The following is a 24,288-nucleotide window of genomic DNA, read 5'->3' on the forward strand; positions in this document are numbered from 1 at the left end:
TACATTTAAAAAAAACATAGAAATTTACAACATAAATAAAAATGGATTTTAATGTATGTAATTTTTAAAACTTCATTTAGGAAGAAGAAACAATTCAGACAGTGACAAGAGAATCTAGTTGAATTAAAAATATATAAAACAATCTCACTGAATAAGATTAGAAGAAAATGTGTTGAATTAAGTAACTTTGTACATGAGTGGAATCTGCAAGACTAAAGGCAAAAGGAAATGTACATAAGCATTGTATTCTAGTTGATAAAATTGTTTCCCAGTAGGCGTGGGTTAACAATTCTGGCACTGCTATACATGTCCACTGAAAATGAACAATTATGTAAATGGATGGTGAGTGGTGGGAGCCAGATTTCTTATTGTTGGAATGGGAGATTATAGGCCAGCAAAGGTAAGTAGCTAGAATGATCCAAGCGATATGGATTAGAGTTAGAGATTTCAGTAAGAACTCATGTGTAACTTAATATAGATACAGTTCATTACATATAGAAATATTTATAGGTATGTGGATAAATATGGGTTAGTATAAACACATACTTTTGTTCTTTTAGGTAAGAGAACCTAAAAGAAAAGACACTACATTAGCAATGAGCACATTTAGCACCCAGATCTTGGATTCTAATACAATTTTCCAAGAAGGAACCAAGGCTTATTAGAGAGATGAGATGACCGATTCTAGGACCAGAGCAGGAAACATACAAGATGAGTCTGGGTCATCTTGCAGGCCAGAAAGTAAAAAAGAGCACAAACAAAAAGCCGCATACACACACAAAAATACACTGATTGAAGTACATGAAAGGGATACAAGAGACAAATGAAAGAAGTCCTAATAGCCAATGCTAGAACAATTTAAGTAGCAATAAAAATGGCACTTTATATCTGTGAACTTCTTCCCCCAAATCCATAACCTCATCTAATCACAAGAAAAACATCAGAAAAAATCCAGTAGAAAGACATCCTGCAGCCTACCTGACGAATATTTCTCAAAACTGTCAAGGTCACTGAAAACAAACAAGGTCTTAGAAACTGTCACAGCCAAGAGAAGCCTAAAGAGATATGACAAGTAAATATGATAAGGTGTCCCAGATAGAATCCTGGAACAAAAGAAAGTAAACACTAGGTAAAAACTAAAGAAATATGAATAAACTATGGACTTTAATTAATGACAATGTATCAGTATTAGTTTATTAATTAAAACAAACACTATACTAATATATTAAAATAAGGGGAACTGTGGAGTATGGCATATGGGAACCTTCAATACTATTTCTATACATCTAAAACTGCTCAAAAAAATTAAGTATATTGATTTAAAAAAAAAAAGAAAACTATAAATATGGGGTAGACCTAAGCCTGAATCTAAACAAGGAACCCAGCCCAGACAGACCCACAGCAGGAGACTGAGCTTCTATCCAGCCTAAATCAGCTGACTCACTAAGCTGGAAGGGAAATTCTAGAAATTTCTGGAATTCCTAAAATAGAGGAGATGCAACCTCAACTTTGCCAAATATTGCCAAACTACTCCCCAAAATTATTCTGCTATTATAACTCCTACCAAAGGTATACATTTTTATTTCCCACATTTTTGCTACCATTTGACGACAAGAATAATTTAATTTTTGCTAATGTAACCAGTGAAGTATTTTACTTCTCTGAATTTGTATGTCACTGATTGCTAGTAAAGGTGGGCATCTTTTATCAATAAATAATACAGTACACATTTCAGGAAGTAAAGACATTTTAAAAACATGGATCCAATAACATTATCATAAAAATAACAATAATTCCTTGAAACATCTTAATATCTACTCCAATTTCAATGTTCCCTCATTATTTAAAATATCTTTTTAAAGTTAATTTGTTTGAATCAATATCCAAACAAGGTTTATATACTACGTTTATATTATGTGTATCATAAGTCTTTCTTGATGTATAACTGTTCTCCTTCGTTTTTGTGCTATGTATTATTTGGAAAAACTAAATCATTTCTCTTATAGAATATCTGGATTTGCCTGATTAAATGTTCTTGATGTCATTTAACATGACCTTCACTCCCTCACCCCACACTGCCATATTTGTTATAAACTGGAAATTAGATCTAGAGGCCTGATCAGATGTGGGTTATTTCCCTTGTCAACAATACTTTATAATGTTTCTGCACATTTCCTAATGCCTTGCATCCACAGAAAAATAATGTCTCATTTGCCCCTCTTTTAGTGATGAAGTTTTAATTAGTGAATTCAGGTCATGTCAGTGAATTCACATGTAATGTTTCTTATATAATAGTTTTAGCAACTATTGATGACCATGATCTAGATCCATTAAGTTTTGTAAATGTGGTTTTCTATTTCTGTCATTTCCTCTCATTTTTCAGCTATGAATCTTAAAAATAAATAAATAAATAAAATAAGTCTCTCACTAATTGTTTTCCTGCTCTGAAATACAATTCACACAGGAAAGATGACTTACACTCTCGTTTGAGATACAAACTGTTTGAATCTGGAAGATATTGCAACCACTTTTGTTGCCAGTGAGTGAGGGGAGCTGATTCAAGAAGTTCAGCATGGAGATTTCTTCAGCATGCAATTAGTTGAGTACCGAATATCTTAGGGCCATCCCTCCTCATACCCATTCTCTGAGTCATCCTGTTGAGGGTCTTTGCCAGGGCTTCATCTGGGAAATACCCAGACACTATCTCCGCCAAACAGGCTGAGTGGGAACCAGTGCAGCAGGAAGATGACAGTGGCATCGTTTTCTCCTTTGGTATCATTGATTAGCTTCGATTGTCTTCAAGGCAGCTTGTGAGGGACTGAAGCAACATATAACAACCACCTGCACATCTCAATTGGCATGATTATTTTTCCTCTCTATCTCTTTGTCTGTGTTATAATTGATAAAGTAGATGTGCAATAATCTTTAAAAAATCAAGCCAAAGTTTATGTTAGTCCCTTCTTTCCCCTTAAGATATTTGCTTCTGTACAATACCGAGAACATCACCATTGAAAAAAATCTTTGAGGTTGGAAAAGCATAATTTCCTTTATTGCCATTAGCAGGAAATATCTTTTATTAGTCAGGCCCTTGCTATATATTACTACTTTACCAAGTCCTTTAAATACATAATTTAATGTTGACATCACAAAAACCTTGCAATTTTATTTTACAATTAGCAGTAGAATTGATTTTACAATTAGCAGTAGAATTGATTTTGTGACATAGATAAGTATTTTTCCAGGGTCTGTATGTAAAATGCCGTGATCATTCAGAGAATTAGCAGTAGAATTGATATTGTGACATAGATAAGTATTTTTCCAGGGTCTGTATTCTTTCCACTGTCCCCCACCACCAGAAACATTTATTGAACACCTTCAATCTCCAAGGTGCTGGAGAAATAGAGTGGTATGATGGTCCCAGCCCTCTACAACCTGCTACTTGCTATTCAAAGTGTGGTCTGAGGTCCAGTGGCAAGGAAATTACCTGGGAGCTTGTTAGCTATAAAGAATCTATGATATCACCCCAAACATGCTGAATCAGAATCTGCATTTAAAGAAGATATCCAGGTGTTCCATCTGTACATAAACATTGTTTGAGATGCACTGACAAAGAATTTTCAATCTAGTAGTGAAAATAGCACACAGACATTTAAAAAGAAAACTAACCACACAGAGTAGCCAGAGATGAGTAGACAGTGAGTGCTGCAAGATGCTGCACTATGAGGATACTACATAGGAATTAGAAAGTGTGCAGCACAGATTCAGGGAAGACTGGAGAAGGCAGAGCTCAGCCGAGTCATGCAGATTCTTTGGTAACATGGGGAGATTGTTCTGAATGGAAAGACTGTGACAATAAAGGCATTGTAAAGGAGACATTTATAAAATGTATGAGAAACAAGGTTGACTCTGTCCCAAATGACCATTCCTTAGACTCTCTAAGAAAGGGCAGAGGCTGTGGTTTCATCTCTGTTCCCTTATCATCTCACATAGAATCTAGCACTTGGTTGGTATTTGATAAGTATTTGTTGAATGAAATGTACTTCTTAAAAGTTACACTTTCTTGATGAATTATTTTGTATGTACTTAACCTTTCTAATAGGTGTTGATATTTTCTAGACAAGTATGTTTGGGATGGTGTTACCTTGAGAGAGAGGTTCAGCCATTGCCATCCAAAATCTTGATTGATGTGTGTACATAACAGTGATGGACTTTGAAACAATGTATATACAGAATTGATTTCTACACAGAGCTCAGAGAATTACATAAACATCTTATTTGATGAATAAATATATTATGGCCTGGACTTTAGAATATTTCCTTAGAATAATCATAAAATGGAATTACTTGATGAACGATATATAAACATTTTCAAGCTTTGAATTACACTGCCAAATTGATTTGCAAAATTATATTCCCTTCAGCAATACCCTGATCTATAAAAACTTCTTAGGAAGAAGAAGGTAGAGAGAAGTGGATTAACTTATGAAGAATAAATGTTTCTGTATTGAGTTATTATCATCCTCCAGGAAATATAATAGTCACTTTACATCTTATATCTCTAATCCTTACCACAGCCTTTAAAAGATATATCATTATTTCCATTTTACAGAAAAGGAAACTAAGACTGAGAAGAGCTTAATAGCTGTTCCCAAAGTCACGTAACTTTTAAATGTTGAAGTCAGAATTTGAAATGAGAGCACTAAGTCTATAAGATCTGTACTCTTCCACTATACCAAGATTCCTGTTTTGGCTATCTAATGCTGCATAACAACCTACTCCAAAATCCAGTGGTTTAAAACAGCCACTATTTGATTACATAGTGGATCAAGAGTTTGGGCAGGGCAATTTTTTTTCTCCACATGGCATTAGGTGGGGCAATTTATGTGGAGGTGAAGTATCATCTACTTCCGCATTTTGCTTACTCACATAATTGCAAGATAGTGATGGTTATTGGGAAGAAGCTCAGCTAGAGCCATCATTTGAGGACCTTCATTCTTTTCTACATGGGCCTCCACACAGATAATTTAGTTTTTTTACAGTATGGTATTCTAATAAACAGAAAGTAGAAGTTTATGATTTCTTAAGACCTAGGTCCTAGAACTGGCACAGAATCATTTCTATTGTATTTAATTGTTCACTTTAATTTAAATGTTTTAATTAAAAAAAGTCACTGAGCCCACCTATATTTAAAGGAAAGGTATATAGACATATATATCTTTATAAATATATAGACCCCTACACCAATATAAAAAATTAGCAGACATCTTCATCACGTTTCCTAAAATAGAATGCCAAAAATGCAATGCATTTAAGTTATATGTCATATATAATTATTCCAGAATAGTTCACAGAAGCTGATACCTCAACAAAGAACTTTTTCCCCTTGTAGGACTTTATGTTCTGTCCTATTTTCTGTAACCATGTGCATAAATTATTGTGAGAAAAATAAAGACTTTTTCTTCAGATTTTCCTGTAAAGTTTCTGCTTATTTCAAAAACAAGAAGTGGCCAGAAAGAATGCTGAATCACGAAAAGTGTGCTTATAACTTCCTTTCCTTTGCTAAACGACCTGGCTTACTAAGTCACCAGCAGGGAGCTACAATTTGAGGGGTGGCAACTCTCTGGATTCGAGATGTAGTTTCCAGGTCTATAATAGTAAAATATATTTTGCTTCTCCTTCAGTAAAACACTGCACAGTAGTGTGCTTCAGAAGATAACTACTGAAGAGAGCCCCAGTTTTCCCAATTACAAGATAAAACTGGCTTGGGCTCATCACCGTTTAATCTAAGAATTCAAATGAGGTTTCTATTTTGAAATCCATGCAGATCTCATTCTAAGCCAACATAGGTATATCTGGCTCACTGGCAACTATAAGCATTGCTGATATATTTGCACTCCATTAAAAATTTCCCATACTCCCATACCAGCATTGAGACCCCAAATTCATGGTTAGCTGCATACATTGATTTCAGGAGTTAACCAAAGTACCACATAATCATTTACCTAGTTTAAGCAAATACCAAAATACAACATAATTCTTATATATCTACCTAATTTAATACCTACTCTCCTAATCAAATATGTCTCCCTTAGAGACTCTCCTGGAAATATAGGTTCTTCCTTCTGCCCCCTGCCCAGTGAAGTCTGAGTACCAACAGTAAGGCCAACTCAACAACAGCAACAGAGTTCATTAACAGTGGCCTTCATTAACAGTGCAACAGAAATTTTCTTTATGAAACTATCTCCACATGAATGTCAAACACATTCGGGATGAATGTATGAGGGGTATACCTAATCCAGCATGTCACGCTCTAGGTCCAAATTTATAATTTAAAGGTTATCTGATATTCCCATCATTCTCAGAGAAAATGCAACATTCTGGATAATATACGCCCGTTTGAAAATATATTCATAGAGGGACTTCCCTGCCCACTGTAAATGCTAAACCATGTAAAAAAAAGATGTGGTGAAGTGAACTCCAATGTTTCTTGTTGTCAAGAGGTTGCCAGAGCTGCAAAAGTGGATGTGAATTAGGATTGCTGGTACTGGTACTAGGAACACCATGGTGAGTTGGTAAGCCAGAGATCAGCCCCGGTTGCTCAGGTTTTGAAAGATTCTGTTTATTCCAGATTCTAAACACTTCTCACCTTGCCAACACCCACTCCACTCCGGGACACTAAATAAGATGAAAAACATCCTATATTTCTTCTACTCTCTACACGATATGCTAAAACTTAGGCACAGGCTAATCAAGTTCTTTCTCCATCATGAAGTTATGAAAGTATATGCTACCAAATATCTTTACAACAACAATAAATACAACATAGGGTGTCCTAATGATGCTGTTTTGAGCTACTTCATATTTTCTGAAAGATGGCTTCTGTGGAGAGCACTAACCATTTTATAGTGCAATTCAGAGAGGAATAAAGAACTAATTCAGGCTTTGTTTTATTTAGCTACAAGATTAAAGCACTGAAACCCATTACTTAAAGATTTTATGTAATATTATGTCTGAATATACACAGGGAAAGGTTCTTTACACTGAATGTTCAGGAAGTAAAAATACAGTACTTTATAATATATAATAATTATTATTTTATGATGGAGATGTTAATTAATAAAAAATAAAAGCAAAAATACCTATGTGTTTGTAGTTGGATATATCTGATTAAAAAGTAGGGTGACATAATGAAATCCACATACCCTTTGATCTAGTAATTCTATTTTTTTAGAATACATCTTTTTCTAAACCAAAGTTTTCTAGAAAACAAAGCTTGAGGCAAAATATGCATATAATGGTTTTTCAGGGGTATAATCCCAAGACAGCTAGACTAGGTAAAAAGGAAAAAGAGATGAGGAACAAGTGAAAGTAAATACAAAGTTGTGAATTATAAATTTGGCCACAGCACAGCCTTAGCAGAAAGCACACCTCGTTGCTCAATTCACAGCACACATCCTGAGAGGGCATATGGAAATATTACAGCTGTCAACAGCTCAGGTGGAGGAAGGAGAATAATTTATTCATCAGCTCCATAATGTCCCCGTTGATCAAGCCCCCACTCCGGGGTCTATAAGGATATAGTTAGCACCAGGCTAACTGGAAGGTCACCCAGCAGCATCTAGCAGAAAAACATGGTCCAGCAAATATGATGAGGAACATAAAATTGATCCAGCTCAGCTGTAAGGAAATATTTGCACATATGCTTAATAAACATTATTGTAGCTTTATGTTTATCAAAAGAAAATTAAAAAGAGACTGAATATTTGTTATTAGAGAAATGGTTAAACATATTATGGTACACTTATATCATGAATGGAATAAAAAGAATAAAGTACATCTATATCTACTTACCACAAAATATATCTTTTTATACTTTTAAATGATAAATCACAGAATTATACATATATCACAATCCACTTTAATACAATAAAGAAAAACTATATGTTTATATTCAGATATATAGTATATATATTCTACATATAGAATATATATTAAAATCGTTAATGAGATACACATTAAAATGCTAGTGGCTACAACTAAAGAGAGGAAAGGGAGTGTATAGGACCCTCCGAAGGAGGATTTCATAATTATTCTAATTATTCTTGTATAGTTCTAATTTCTAAAATTAATAAATAAGTTAAAGGAAGAAGGAAGAAAAAAAGATGGAGGAGTGTAGAGAATATAGAATTGGAATTCAGATTTTGCTACGTCTGAATTCTGGTGGGGTGACCAACGCTACCAGCCATGCTATGTATTTCCTCTTGAGGCCTGCCTTCTGAGTTCTGATCCTAATACTATTGTAGTGATTTTTAAAAGCTTTTGTTTTTTAAAAAGTTTGGATGATATGTTTTAATATTATAATGATATGCATGTTAGAGGGAAATACACTATTGAGATGGAACAGTTTGAATGACTTTTGTTGAAGATTACAGACCAAAAGAACGCTCCCAAGAAATAATCATAAAAAGAAGGTCTCAGAGAGCATATGAGTGAAAGAGTGCCAGACAAGTCAAACCAGCTCAGCTGAATGTGGTCTCAGGTAGTGAGGATTAGGAAAGGCAAGTAAGAAAATGAGCTAATTACTGCTGAGAGGTTTGAAGAGTTTGTTGAAACAATCTAGGTAAAAAAGAAAAAAAATACCTTACAAATGCATCCTACGTGCCATCAATTAAAAAACCTAAAACCAGCCTCAGGTTAACAGGCAGTGGAGGGAAATAAGAGCTCCCTGGTATCACGAGGGACTGGTCTCATTTTTTTTGAAGTCTTTTAGCTAGATAAATAAAGGAAATAAATCTCTCCAACTGGCAAAGATCTTATTCTGAAGTAGCTCAGATTAAATGTGATAATTTAAGTCAATAGAGCTGATAGTGCCAACGTATTCCAAGATGTTGTCTCATATGTCTTCAAGTCATTAATTTTTTTCAAAGGTCATTGAATTTTAAAGAAGAAATAGGCTTTAAAGACTATCTTACAAACTTCTTATATTTAAAGTGTAAAACAAAACAGGCACAGAGAGTGGTAGAACGCACTGTCACTCAAATGGGGAGAGAGTGTCAAAAGAGCTGGATGGTGTTCTAGCTCCACCCTGATGACCTACATTCTATAGATAAGTAAGCATATCCTTCCATTTTATCTATGGACTAACTGGGGCCTGCAAACATTGAATGATTTTTCGAAGCTCTCATAGCAAGGGTTTGCATGAAGAGGTTTGAGAAATTGTATATTTTCCAAAAGTGAGTATAGTTTATTTATTTTTAAAGTGTTATATGTCTTTGTTTTTTAAATTAAAACATAGGAAAAATATTACAAACAAATCACCTAGAAATAATATAATAGAAATTTGGGTGAAATGCATCCCTAAATAACTCCTTTCTCTCTATGTCTCCAATACCCCTCTCACCCATTAGAGGAGACTTGTGTCAAACAAAAACTTTTGTTTTATATATATATAAAGCATACTACTGCTACTGAGAGTTTAAAAATTGTCAAGATATATGAAGAAAAATACTATAAATGGAGCCTACTGGAGGGAAAGTTTCAAAGCTCGAACTCTTCATTAAGATTGAAAGATATAGTTGATCCAGTAAGACGAACAAGACCATTGTAAAGAAATTCCCAAGGGGAATAGGGAAAAACAAGACCTCCATGGTCACTGCCAGGCACTAGAGAAAGATGGCCTGTGATTGGTGGACCTTCAAACCCACCAAACCTGTCTTGCTCCTTAGTGGCTATGGGAGCCCTGATTGAGGGGGTATCCACAGCTGAGTCAGTGGGAATATTCCTCCCTCCCTCATAAGAGGACCACTTATGCTTTCTTGAAGGAATCTGCTCTAGGGCCAGGAGAAGTGATCACAACTAAAGTCTCAGACTTGGTCATGTCACTCAGACTTGATGAGAATGGTGACGTGCTCCAGCTGTGGATTTGATAATGTTAGCTATACAGGAAAAAAAAAAAGCCACAACCACTAAGTCTTTGGCTTTGCAATTGATGATCCTGTCCAAAGAAATTAGTTTTTAGTGGTATTTATGGTAGTTTCCAACTTCAAGGGAACACTGAAAATCTAGCTAAGATCTTTGACTGAGATCTGGCTCCGACTGTTAGCCAATGTGCAGTGATCTAAACTGACCCTATGGGTATGAACAAGAACCTTAGTAACTTGCTGAAACATTATTAAACATCATGGGAGAGGGATCCCTAGAGAGAGGAAAGGACTTGTGACTAGAGGCAAACTGGAGACGGGCTTTTTAATTTGAGGATTTGAAAGGAGATGGGACATCTTATTTTGAACTACAAGTTCATAAAATGGGTTATATTGATCATATATACGTGGATGTGCATACTCTTAAATTAAAAAAAAAACAAAACAGTACCATAGTACACACACCATTGAGCAGTCAGCTTTTTCATTCCATTTTATATTTTAGGTGTCTTTCTATGCCAATTAATGTAGACTGACATCCTTATTAATGGCTGCATAGTATTCTAAAATAAGTATGTGAGCCATGATTTATTTAACTGTTTCCTTATTAATGAACACTAAATTTGAATCCTCTTATTTTCTTTGTCAGTATTATAAGCAATGTTTATTCATTAATGATCATTCCAGAATTGTCATTATTAAACATTTATCTTCTGATCTTTATCTCCTTATTTTTTTAAGACAATTTCCTAGAATTGAAAATGCTTCATCAAAAAAGATTCAAATTTTCTTTTTGGTGGGTTTTTCGGAACAGTCCTTGAGAAACATGTACTAATTTGTACTCTACTAATAGTGTATGAAATTGTCAATTTCTCTATATTTTATTTACATGGTATGTTACCAATCTTTTTATATGCAAATTGAATACATGGGGGGAAAGCTGCTGTCGTTTTTATGGAATATATAAAATATTGAACATATTTTCCATGTTTATAGGCCATTTTTATTTATTCTGTTGGGAATTGCCTATTATGTTCTTTGCACATTGTTTCTATAGGAAGAGTAATCTTATTCTCAATACTTTATAGGAGTTTTTAAAAAATATTTTGGAGATATCAAGCCTGTTCTACATTGCTAATACTTTCTTCACTTTTTTTTCTTTAAACTTTGATTCATGACATTGTTTTCCATGTGAAAGGTTATCATTTTAAGTAGTCAAATCTATCATCCTTTTCTCTTTTTGTTTCTAGCAGGGATGTTATATTTTAAAAGCCCTTCTTCCACCTCAAAATAACTATAACATCCATATTTTCATCTCGTATTTATATGGTCTAATTTTTACACTTAACGTATTGACTCATCTAGAATTATTTTAAGGCCTCACCTTTTCCCAATATCTATTCACTTATTACAACATTAACTTTTTAATAATTAGTTATTGAATGAAAAATTCATTTTTTTCTCCACTCACTTAGAATGCTGAATTCTCATAAGGTCTTGGAACATTTTCTAGAATCTGCATTTTATTTCACTTATCCATCAGTTCATTACTCCCCCAGTGCCATGTAGTTTTATTATAGATAGTTTAAATATGTTTTAATATCAATGAATTATTTGAAAATATTAAGGAATTTTAACAAGTCCTGTAAGATTTGGAGGTATGAAATGGACCCAGGAAAGTAGAAGACTGTTGACATGAATTGATGTAGAGAACACCCAAGGGAAACCATAGGTCCAGATGATCATGTAAACAAAGCCATCCAGAGATAGACAATTTCCAACTCAGAGAATTTGGGGAGAAATCTTAAAGAATATGTTTGGATGTCAATAAATGAAATTAGTATAAACTAATCCCTATGGAGACCTATCAGGCAATTCTCATTAAAACCCTTCCATAACTTAACATTCTCTTTATATTTCACATAGATGTAAATAATATTTTAAGAGCATTACCTTTTTCTCAAATGCTTCATCAACATAAACTTTTCTTAAAACTTCTTAGATAAAAATCACCTTTTCTTCATCCTGGATTCTGTGTTTCTGTCTTATATTACAAAGTTCCTAAAACTTCTAAGAACCCAGATACTCAGTTTTTAGGACACTTCAATCCATATGCTCAGTATTAAATAAAAAGCATCAGTTGTAAAAGCTACAAACTGCCCCAAGTGTGAAAACATATATGAAGGAGATTTCTAGAAATAAATGAGGGTAATTTGAGCCTTGAACAAATAGTAAGAAAGAGGTCCTAGAAAGATGGTCTTGACTTTGAAAAATAAAAGAAAGAATAGACATCTCGGTCCCTAAGATCCTAGATTGTAAATATGGACAAGGAAAAAAAATAAGCTAGGAGAAGTGTATGTCTACCTAGGATATGGCTGCACCTAGGGAGAGATTGTACTCTGGGTGATTCTGGGATTGAAACTTGGCCACAATTTTGATCCTATCCATCAGACAATTAATGTGGGATAATAAATCCTGAATCCAGGTGGTGACCACATGGTCTAATGTGATGCTTTGAAATCAAAATACATCAAGGATATCCTGTTCACAAGATAACTGATACCAGGGGAAATCCAGAATACATATTTAGAAGAATCCTTAGTTCATCATATCACTCAAAATGTGTTCTTCATCCTAAATATCACGAAGTTATTACATCATCCTATTTTAATTTTATAGTTAGCTCTAATTTTATCCGCTCAAAATTGGATAAAAAATGTTTCCCAGTTAAACATTCAGATCGACATTAGGGAACAGAGTATATTTTAGTGATATGAGTTAAGAATGGGTTGCACTGTACTCAGGTAGAGAAATAAAATTCCCAAGTTTCTAGCAGAAATTTTAGGGCCATTTATTTATTCATTTATTTGATAAATATGCATTGAGAACCAACAGAGTGCCAGGTGTTGTTCTAGGAACTGGGGATAGAATAGTAAATAAGACAGGTAAGGTATTTGCTTTCGCAGAGTTTACATGTACTATAGTAGAAGTATGACAATAAATCAAAACATAAAATAATATATTTTGAAAAGTTTTATAAAGAAATGTGCTAAGATAGTGTGTGTCAGGGAATACCTCTGAGAAGAGATGGGACTTGAGCTGAGAACTCAGAGAAGTTAGGGAGCACAACCTTCCAAGGTCTAGAATAGTAGTGTTTTAGGTAGAAGGAACAAGGTGGCCAGAATGGTTGGAGAGAATGAGGTAGAGAGTGGTAGGGGATGAAGTGGTAGATGCAGCAAGAGCCAGATCAGGCAGGACCTTGTAGAAGGATTAGGGGTTGGATTTAATTTGGGGAGTAATGGGAAGCCACTGAAGAGTCTGAGCAGGGGAATTAAAGGACTGGATTTACATCTTTAATTGATCACTTTGATTATTGACCTGAGAAATGATTCTACAAGAGCAATAACTGAGATAATTTCTTTCAATGACTTAGAAGAAAGATAATGGCAGGTAGGTTAGATTCATAGAAGTCGAGTTACGGAAAAGTGGACAGACATTAGGAAGCAAACTCAAAAGACATGCTTATACATTAGATTTCTAGGTCATCAAGGTCTAGACTTTGGTACTGATCTTAGGTGATTCTTTAATTTATCTGGGCGGCATGGAATCATTTGTTTTTCATCTTTAGAGTAAACATTGCATAATAATTTTATTTTATATTATTTTGCAAAATTTAACAAATCCTTTGACAAGAATATTTTTACTGTTTTTCAGTATACAACAGTTCTTTTCTTTAAGTAAATGTATTTTTTTCTAAATGCTCAAATAAGCTTTTCAGAAAATGAATTTCAAAGATAATTCTCATTTCATATTGGTTAATATACTTAATCCTCAATTTAAAAAAAAATGGATAAAATATCAGGAGCCTTATTTTGAAGTGATATTTTGCCTTATATAGATGCAATTTCAATAAACAAAACATCTATTGTTATTAATGATATAATAAATATAAAAGCCCTGTAAAATCTATGTCTCTGTGAAGATGTCTCGAGAATGCCATGTGCATAGGGCAAGTCAATTGAATAAGGAAAGAGATCTATTAAAAAATAATAGGTATTTTTGAATTTTAGAATTTTTAGTTCCGTCATAAATCTATTTACACACATACATGATATGATAAATTCTATAAACAATAGTTATAAACTAATGGGCCCCATCATATATAATGGAGTATGCCAGCCATTTACAGATTCAGATGTGACATTATTTTTATTGACTTTAGTGAAAGTGATGACATACTTAAAGGGAAAATAGACCATTTCCCAATCTCCAAAGACATCAAACTCTGAAAGTCGCAGTGTGTAATTTATCTCTGGGCCCCGTATTTCACATCAATGGGGAAAATCCATTATTTTCTTTTCATCGAAGCTGCTGCACTAGCCAATAAAGAAGTATCATTTTATTGACAACGCACATTCTCCAGGCAGCTGTTGCTTATTTGTGCTTAAATAAGCCAGGGGACAAAGAAAAGCACAAAATCAGATCACCGAGAGCCAAGTCAAAGAATAAACTTGATCGTACTTCAATCCCATGACACCCAAAATGCAATATTTTCTGAATATGGAAGTTCTTGACTAGCTTCATGTTTAAAAAAAAATTACCCTAATAAATTTATGCCATCATAAAATCATCTGAGCTCAGCTAAAATGGTTCCATGAATATAGTTAGAGGGCATTATTTTAAAGTTATGCTGGAGGCAAAATGACAGTGGTGAAGGCCATGCATACAAGAAATTATGTTCTGATCTCTTCACACCGATGCTAGTTCTAGTATCTATTTTAATGATCACATTCAGATACTAAATCCATTTTCAATTATTTCATTAAGAAAAGAACAAAATCCCAATTCACGTATATTTTCCCTTTGAGTGTTTTACTCTCCCTCAAAGGCAATAATATTGTAAAATATTTATTCCATTAGTTTTAGGTAATTGAAATGCCAAGAGCTAAACGCTTAATCTCTGCCGGCAGGGAGAGCTGCCTGCTGTCACTTTTTATTAAGTCTTTTTCTGCTTCTTTTTGCATAGTCAATAATAGTGTCTAAATCCAAGAAAAGATATAGAGTAACATTTAAACAGTAGTCTGTGATAAGGTAATGTTTACATTCAGGATAATATGAAAATGTCCACTCTAGAGTAGCAAAGATTTTTCTCCGGGTTAACTAATTAGAATGTTTATTAGCTGCATTCATTATTCTGACAGGCTCAGGGATTTCTAAACATTATTAACTTCTGAAGCACCTTATTCCCTAAAGAGCTTGTGTCTGCTAAAATCTGGACAGGTGGATTTTAACAGCACTTGATATTTATCTTCCCATGACTACAATAGCACAAAGACAGAATAAAGAGCATTCATTCTTAGTACCTTCAGAGCACGGAGAGGGCCTTCAGTAACTTCCCTCGTCATTTTTATGGCACCCTTCAAACTCTGCCTAGTTAATGTACAGCCTTTCCAGCTGGATTGGGATCAGTGACTTATCACAGTAAATGGACACAAAACAAATCTGCCTTTAGTGACACCAACTGAAAAAGGAAATGTATATTTCTGCCACATGGGGTGGTGAGCCCACAAGCAGGGCTACGGCCTCCTTATTACCTGAAATACCACATGAGGAGAGACAAACCGCTAGGAAATCCAGATCCTTACTCATAAAACAGGAAGACTTCATATCTTTGATTTGAACTATGTTTAGCCTGTGTTTTCTGCCATATATGAGTGTTTATTATTCCACATCATAACTTGAGCCTGAAATGTATAGCCATACTAATTTTTAAAGCTTCTTGCCAATACACCATGGTAGAGGGAAAAGTGCATGTACTTAAGTCAAAATTACCTATCTTCTCTAGGTATCAGCTGTGTGAACTGAGATTACTTGACCTCTCTGGGCTTCAGTTTTCTCACCTATAAAATAAGGGTGGTATCTATCTCATAGAGTTATTGATTGAGAGAGATGGAAGACAGTATAGACAACTGGTTCAACCATGAACTCAGGAGTCAAATCCTGACTTTGATTTTTGGCTTTACTACTTACTAAATTTATGCTCTTAGACAAGGTATATGATTCTATTTTCTTATGGGTAACTTACAAATAATCATAGCACCCATTACATGGCATGAGAGACTTACTGATGCAATAGCTTTCTTTTTAAGGACTCCCATCATCTAGGAACTAGGGACAGAATAGGAAATTAAAAAGAACAATCTATTCCCTTGTGGGGCTTATACCCTAGTAAGGGAAAACAAACAAAATGAATGAATAAACATATAGTATTACTTGAGAAAGCAATAAATTCTGTGGAGAAAAATAAAACAGAAAAGGAATAATTAAATGTAGAGTTTGGCTCAGTGTTTGATACTTGGTAAGCACCAAATATAGGCTTTCATTTCTCAATCTATAGTAAATACTTCCCAAAATGTTACCACATCCTTTTTTCGTTTCCTATTCTGAGTTCCCCCAAATTTTTCATGTTTGAGGAAGGAGCCAAAGGCAAAACCTACATCAACAGGGAATGAGCCATTCCAGGGCTTTTTGGCAGGCAGCTATACCCATGGGCCACTTAAAAATGAAAGAACAAGAAACAGTCTTTCATTTCAATTCATGATGAGGCTTAAAATGCAAATGTCTCATCGAGGTACTATTCTTAGTGAGAGTGAGTTGCTGTAGAAGAATAAACTGTAAACAAGTCAACACACTTAAGGCTCATTAGTTGTTCCCTATTTTGAGCATAGGAAGAATAGAAGAGAAACTATGACAGAGTTACTCATCCAAGCCTAAAGACTATGTCTTTTTGGAAACTGATGAGCTGTGAACTTTACAGTGTCTATGTGAAGAGAATATTACATATTCACTAGGGATTGTGTTGAGGGAAACAGGGTCATGCTGAGAGAAGATAGAAGAGTTTGTGGACAGCTTTAACGAAAGAGGTATCGAAAGAGAATTGAAAGAACTGCTTTCATTAAAAAAAAAAAAAAAAAAAAACCTCCGGTAAACCTATAGGAGAAAGGCTTCCTCAAGGCCAAGAAACAAAGCTCAGAGCAAACATTGTTCTTATCTTTTGGAGAACCAAACACAGTGAGAACCGGCTATGGGACAATCATGGGGGGCATCCTTGGCCCCCGTGTTGGCATCTTCACAGATTGGTCACAGCTCCATGATAAAGCACCAATGGGGCCAGAGCAGAAATGCATCACATCTATCGGAAACCAGAAATAACTAAGAGGACATTCACAGAGAAGAGCTGTGTTGTGAGAAAAGAAACTGATTCGAGGTATGATTATAAACTTACCATGACTACTTTTGTAAGTAGAAGCTGGAGTATTTTTCAAAAAAATCAATCCTAGTATTTTATAGCCCAGGCCTATTAAAAAAAAAAAACTTCTTTAAAAAATTATAAAGGACTTTCTGTGTGGCAATGATTTATGAAGATGTCAGCTGAATTCAGATAAAATAAAATTCTCTGCAGTTATTGTCTACAAATCGTGACCAATTTCATTTGTTTCTTAAAGGGCAATCCCCCACACCACCCAGACATACACACACAGAGACTGCCCACTCAATGCTAATAGCTTAAGTCAGCATTGGTGAGGAGAATGCAGCTTCCTCATTACTTCCACAGTCACATTATCACACTTTCCTGTTCTTTCTTCATCCCTTCGCTCATTCCCCACTCCTCCAGGTGACTAGTGATTAGTGAGTTGGGAGAAATGGCAATAGAGCATGCACAGCTAAGGCCCTGTCTCCCAAGCACTTTGGAACAAGATGCATTCCTCTCTGTTCTAGTTGTGAAAGAAGTCCTTCCTAGTCTGGCCTGGGTGGAAATCTGCCTAAATTTGGTTTTAGGAGTCCATTTGACTTATATACCAGCCCTTCCTCTCCCTCTTTTTCTTTCTTGGGAAGCTGCCTACCATAGTGAGCATGTACTCATAATGGCTCTTCTCCAGGCAAAAAAAATCACAAGACCAGGCTTTATCTGGCATTGTCAGAGTAGATGAATTCAAACTCCAGCTTTTGGAAGGTTGAGCAGAGAATTTGGAAAATGAACAAAAAGAAGCAAAGACAAGTAGATTCTGAAATTATGCGAAAAACAAAAGACCTGGAAGAGTCTATTTTAAAAGAGATTATCAAATTTAGAGAATTCATACTACTTGATTTCAGTATTTACTATAAGCGACAGTAGTCACAAGAGTGTGATGTTGGCATAAGGACAGATGTATAGATCAATGAAACAGAACAGTGTGCTCAGAAGTAGACCCACACATATATAGGTAATAGATTTTCACAAAAATGCAAAGAAAATCAATGGACAGAAATAGTCTTTTCAACAAATGGTGCTGAAATAGCTGATCCATGGATCTCCCAAAAGCCAAGGAGAAAGAGAAGTGGGAGGTAGGGTGAGAGGAGAAATGAAAAGAAAAATCTAGGAAAAAAACAGAAGTATCTGTTACCTGGAGTTAGGACAAAAAACATGAACTACATACACACACATACATTCACCAAAATTAAAATACCTGCTGTTCAAATAACTTTCACAAGAAAGAAAAATAAATAAATCAACTATAGACCAGGAGAAAATATTTGCAAAATTCTTATCTAAAAAAGAACTTGCATCCAAAATATATAAATAATTCTTAAAATTTAATAATAAGATAACAAACAATCCAATAAAAAATAAGCAAATGGTTTGAACAAATATTTCACCAAAGAAGAGAAATGAGTGCCACATAAGCACATGAAAAGATGCTTAATATTTTTAAACATGAGAGAAATGCAAATTAAAATCATAATGAGATATAACTACATATCTATTAAAATGACATATCAGTTAGTAGTTCAAAGTAACTGGAATGCTCTTACACTGATGATGGAAATGCAGAATGACACAGCATCTTTGGAAAACAGTTAAGCAGTTCTTTATGAAGTTAAACATACATTTTCCACAAGATTCAGTTGTCCCACTCCAAGGTAAATGAATTACCCCAAATAAATGAAAACATGTCCACACAAAGACCTACATGTGAATTTTCATAACACCTTTACTCACAATTGCCCAAAACTGAAAGTAAGTCAAATGCACATCAGTAGGTGAGGGGATAAACAAGTCGTAACACATCCGATAATGAAAGTTTACTCAGCAATAAAAAGGCACAAATTACTGATAACAAAAAAACTGTGAATAAATCTCAAAAATATTATTATGCTAAGTGAAAGAAGTTAGATACAGAAAGCTGTGTATTATATATTCCCATTTATATGACACTCTATAAAAGACAAAATTGTAGAAACAGAAATGAGGTCAGTGATTGCCAAGAATTGGGGAGTTGGGAAAGGGATGCATTACAAAGGAGCATGAGCGGACTTTCCGGGTTCTATGTTATAAATGTGGTGGTGACTACACAACTTTATATATTTGTCAAAACTCGTAAGTGTACACTCAAAAGGATAAATTTTACTGGATGTAAATTATACCTCAATAAACCTTACTTCTAAAATAAATAGAAATGAAATTTAGGGGAGAAAATAACTAAAGAGTAATTGTAGATTCTAGTGTGTCAGGATGCAGGTTGTTTAAGCTTGGCTGGTACTTTACTAGGCTATAAAGAGTTTTAACCTCATCCATTTGTAGAGCTCTTTCTGTGTTATGAGGCTAGATTTTATAGTTGGGCAATTTCAGTTGTGGCTAGAGACTCTTATATTGGCTTGAAGAACCAATTGTTTTCAACTCTTCCCAGATTCATATTTAGGGCATTCATGTTTGTCACCTAAAATGACCATGGAAATTAAAAGGAGGCGGGAGGGAAGGAGGGATGGTGGTGATCTCCAGAAAGTTGGTTGTTAAACATTTACCAGCACAGCACTGAGTATTTGGCTTTTTACTGCTGTCACCTCTACCAGGGTCAGGAGCCAAAGATCTTGGTATTTCCACCTTTCTGGGTGTCTGAAGTTAAATTGGATTGGTCCACAGATGAGGACTATTTGAGGAAGAATAACTGCAAAAGGAAGTCTTTAAACTAGAGGGCTTGGCAAAGAGCTTACTAAAAATGCAGGGGCAGGCTGGCCTCAGGAAAGCAACAACGTGGGACAACAGGCCTTATCAGAAACACCAGCTGCAGGTAAAGGCACAGAAGTGCCTATCCACGCACTGGTCCAAAAGCTGATTTCCACAGATGCTGGTCATGTGAGCCTAGCAAGAAAAGGCTGTGTATTGGGCCTTTAGCAGTTCCAGTCAGCTCAAGGTGCAGCTGCTATAGCTTTTCCTGAGTTATACTGACTTAACTTTTCTTACATAGTCACAAATAGGATAAAAATTTAATGATAAAGAAAAATCAGTTCCAATACAGACATTATGATACAAATAATATTTGCTGCTTTTAAAATGACACAGAGTGTCATTTATAAAGTTCTAAGTTTATACTGTTAGTACTAGGCAGGGCAAAAAGGAAAAGAATATTTAAAAGGAAAAAAAATCCCCAAAATAAAACATTTCAATATAAATCTGACAAAATATGTACAAGATCTATATGAAAATAACTACAAAACACAAATGAATAAAGTCAGAGAAGAATCATATAAATGGGAGATATTTCATGTTCATAGATAGAAAGAATCAATGTTGTCAAGATGATAGTTCTTCTCAACATGATCTATAGATTCAATACAATTCCAATCAAAATCCCAGCAAGTTATTTTATAGATGTTGACACATTGATTCTAAAGTTTATATAAAGAGTCAAAAGACCCAGAATAGTCAACATAATATTGAAAAAGAACTAAGTTGGAGAACTGACAGTACCCAACCTCAAGATTTACTATAAAGCTATGGTAATCAAGTCAGTGTAGTTTTGCCAAAGACTAGACAAATAGATGAATGGAACAAAATAAAGAGCTGAGAAATAGACCCTTGCCCCCAGATACAGTCAACTTATCATTGACGAAGGAGCAAAGGCAATAAAATGGAGCAGAGATAGTCTCTTCAACAGTGGTACTGGGACAACTGGACATCCACATGCAAAAAGATGAATATAGACACAGATCTTACAACCTTCATAAAATTAACTCAGAATGAGTCACAGACCTAAATGTAAAAACATCAAACTATATAACTCCTAGAAGATAACATAGGAGAAAACCTAGATGACCTTGGTTATGGTGACGCCTTTTTAGATACGTTAAAGACATAACCCTATGAAAGCAATAATCGATAAGCTGGACTTCATTAAAATTTAAAATTTCTGCTCTATAAATAGCAATTTCAAGAGAATAAGAAGACAAATCACAGACTGGGAGAAATTATTTACAAAATACACATTTAATAAAGGACTGTTATTCAAAATATACAAAGAATTCTTAAAACTCGACCATAATAAAACCTAGACCAAAATGACTTACTATTGAATTGTACACTTGAAACTTATAGGATTTTGTTAATCAATGTCAACCCCTCCAAAAATAATAATCAATTAATTTATTTTAAAAAAAACTTACAAGACACCTCACTATAGAAGATATACAAGTGTCAAATAAGCATGTGAAAAAATGTTCCACATCGTGTGTTATCAGGGAAATGCAAATTAAAACAACAAGGAGATATCACTCCACATATCAGAATGGCCAAAATCTGAAACACTAACAACACTAAATACTGTTGAGGATTTGGAGCAATAGGACCTCTCATATATTGCTGGTGGGAATGCAAAAATGGCACAGCCTCTTTGGAAAACAGTTTGTCAGTTTTTTACAAAACTAAACCTATTTTTACTATACAATTCAGTAATCACATTTCTTGGTATTTACCAAAAAAATAATAATTGAAAACTTGTGTGCAAACACCTGAACACAGATGTTTATAGTAGCTTTCGTAATAACTGCCAAAACCTGGAAATGACCAAGATATCTTTCAGTAGCAGAATGGATAAATAAATTGCGGTACATACAATGAAATATTATTCAAGCTATTAGTCCTTAAAATGAAATGGAGAATTTTAAATGAATATTAGTAATTGAAAGTAACCAATCTAAAAGGCTACATACTGTATGATTCTAATATATAACATCTGAAAAAGGCAACACTATGGAGACAATAAAAAGATCAGTGGTTGCCAGAAGTTGTGGGGAGTGGAAAGATGAATAGGAAAAGAAAAAAAGGAATTTTTAGGGCAGTAAAAATACCCTTTACAATATTATAATGATAGATATATATTATTATACATTTGTTCAAGCCTATAGAATGTACAACAGAAAGAGTAAACTCTGAGGTAAACTATGGACTTTGGGTAATTGTGATATGTCAATGTAGGTTCATTCTTGGATTTAAAAAAAGCGTACCATTCTGGTAAATTATGTTGACAATAGGAGGAAATATTCATGCATAGGGGCAGGTGACTTATAGGAAATTTCTGTACCTTTCTTTCAATTTTGTGGTAAACCTAAAGCTGCTCTGAAAAAGAATTAAGTCTTCAAAAAAAAAAAGTGAAAACAATATTTAAAGAGAAGGAAAGAAATCTCAGATAAGACCCAGTAATTGTGTACACCACCAGGGCAAATTTCTAAACTGAATAAAGTAGGCGAGGACACAGAAAAAGCAGGTAGATTTCTTCCCCTGGATATGGTAGGTGCACATTACCCAAATCGACCTCTTACTTGAAGATTTTCCTCCCAGCCAAATTTACATTATAACTGTAGACTCCAGAAAACTGGCATAGATTAAGTGACTTCCTAATAAAGCTAAAAATCTAGATTTTCTTCCTCAATAGGCTGGTCATATAATTTGTTTTCCAAAAAAAAAAAAAAAAACCACAAAATTTTGAGAGTGAAAGTGGCTGCTATTGATCATTACTGTGAAGTAAGAAGCATAACACTGAGACTGTCTCAAGAAATTGGGATTTATGGTCACCTTTCTGAGTAACTACCGAGTTTCTGTCACAGACTCGTGCAGCACCAAGTACTGCGCGCCAGAAACAAAGCTTTGCCTGGGATCACTGCTGTCAGGGCTGGGGGTTGGCTTGCTTTCCCAGTGTGGTGGGTGTGAGACCAGTGCTAATAATCATCAGTGTGCTAGCAACTTGTAGTCTTTTAAAAGTGAGCTTCATCAGAGATTTGGCATTGGACTAATTCATCTTCTCAGCTCCTGAAAAAACCATAATGATTCCGGTAAAAGCTGCTGAAAGAACCTCAGTTCTACCCAAAACACCATCTTTGGCTAAAAGTAAACAAAATAAGAACTTAAGAAAAACTTTGATTTTATTAGACTTTTAATTCACAAACGCGAGCAAGTTTGATTTCTGACTTTAATTCCTTTGCACTTGAACTCACAAAGCAATTTAATTTTTGTACTCATTTCTCCCCAGGAATTTGATAGTGGAAGTGTGTTTATATCCAATTTTGGGCATTTCTATGCTCTTGACATTTTGTTATTGGGAGTATCTTAATGTTGTCATTTAATTTTATTGTATCATCTCTAGTGGGCTATGTTAGAAAATATGGCTAAACATAATTTGGAATTAGAGTTAATGTTCAGCATTGAATATAGAGTGGCGTCAGAGTTCATTTAATTAATATGCTCTTCTGCCTCATTTCAGAACCTTCTGGGGCAAAATCTATACTGCTCACCATGATCCCATAGAATACCCAGAAAACGGTGGTTAGGGGTGAGGGTATGATGTTGGAGCTAAAAGCAGAATCTTTTAGACAATTACCACCTCTCTGAGGTGGGCATGCATACTGCTGGTCTTTTCCTTCCACAGAGAAAAGACCACGTTAGTGTCAAACACCTGGTTTCTCTTCACTCCCCTTCCTCGTTCTTCTTCAGGCCAAATATGTCAACTAGAGAGAGTCTTTTATCTATGGATCGCAATTGGAAACAACTAGTCCATCCAAATTCCTGCACATACTCACTCCTCTCTCTACCCAGGCAGTGGGAAGCAGTGACCTAGGGGAGCATGCCTCCTCTTCAGACTCCAGCTACCCATGGCTAAGCTCTCTACTGATAAGAAATTAGCAAACATGCTTTGTTTCTCCATCTACTCTTTTGTCTTATTTCTCAGCTGGCTCAGAAACCTAGTCAAAAAAGAGCGATATTATTTATTGGATTCTTCTAAGACCCCTAGCAAACAGCTCACACAGAGCTTCTGGCAGAATATCTGGACACTCAGTCAATATTGTTGAAAGGATGATGAGAGCTGAGATGTACAAATATGAACAAAGAGACAGTGATTCCCAAGTAAAAGTAATTCTTAACTAAAGATATTGATATGTGTAGAGAAAGGTGTCAATCAAGTGGGGGTTGGGTTTACTTTGCCAAGGAATGTAGATCAAAAACAAAACAAAACAAAAGACTTTAGATTAGTTTTAATCTAATCCCTTTCAGAAGAAA

Source organism: Pteropus alecto, unplaced genomic scaffold, assembly GCF_000325575.1.
Source record: "Pteropus alecto unplaced genomic scaffold, ASM32557v1 scaffold3, whole genome shotgun sequence".
Taxonomy (NCBI): domain Eukaryota; kingdom Metazoa; phylum Chordata; class Mammalia; order Chiroptera; family Pteropodidae; genus Pteropus; species Pteropus alecto.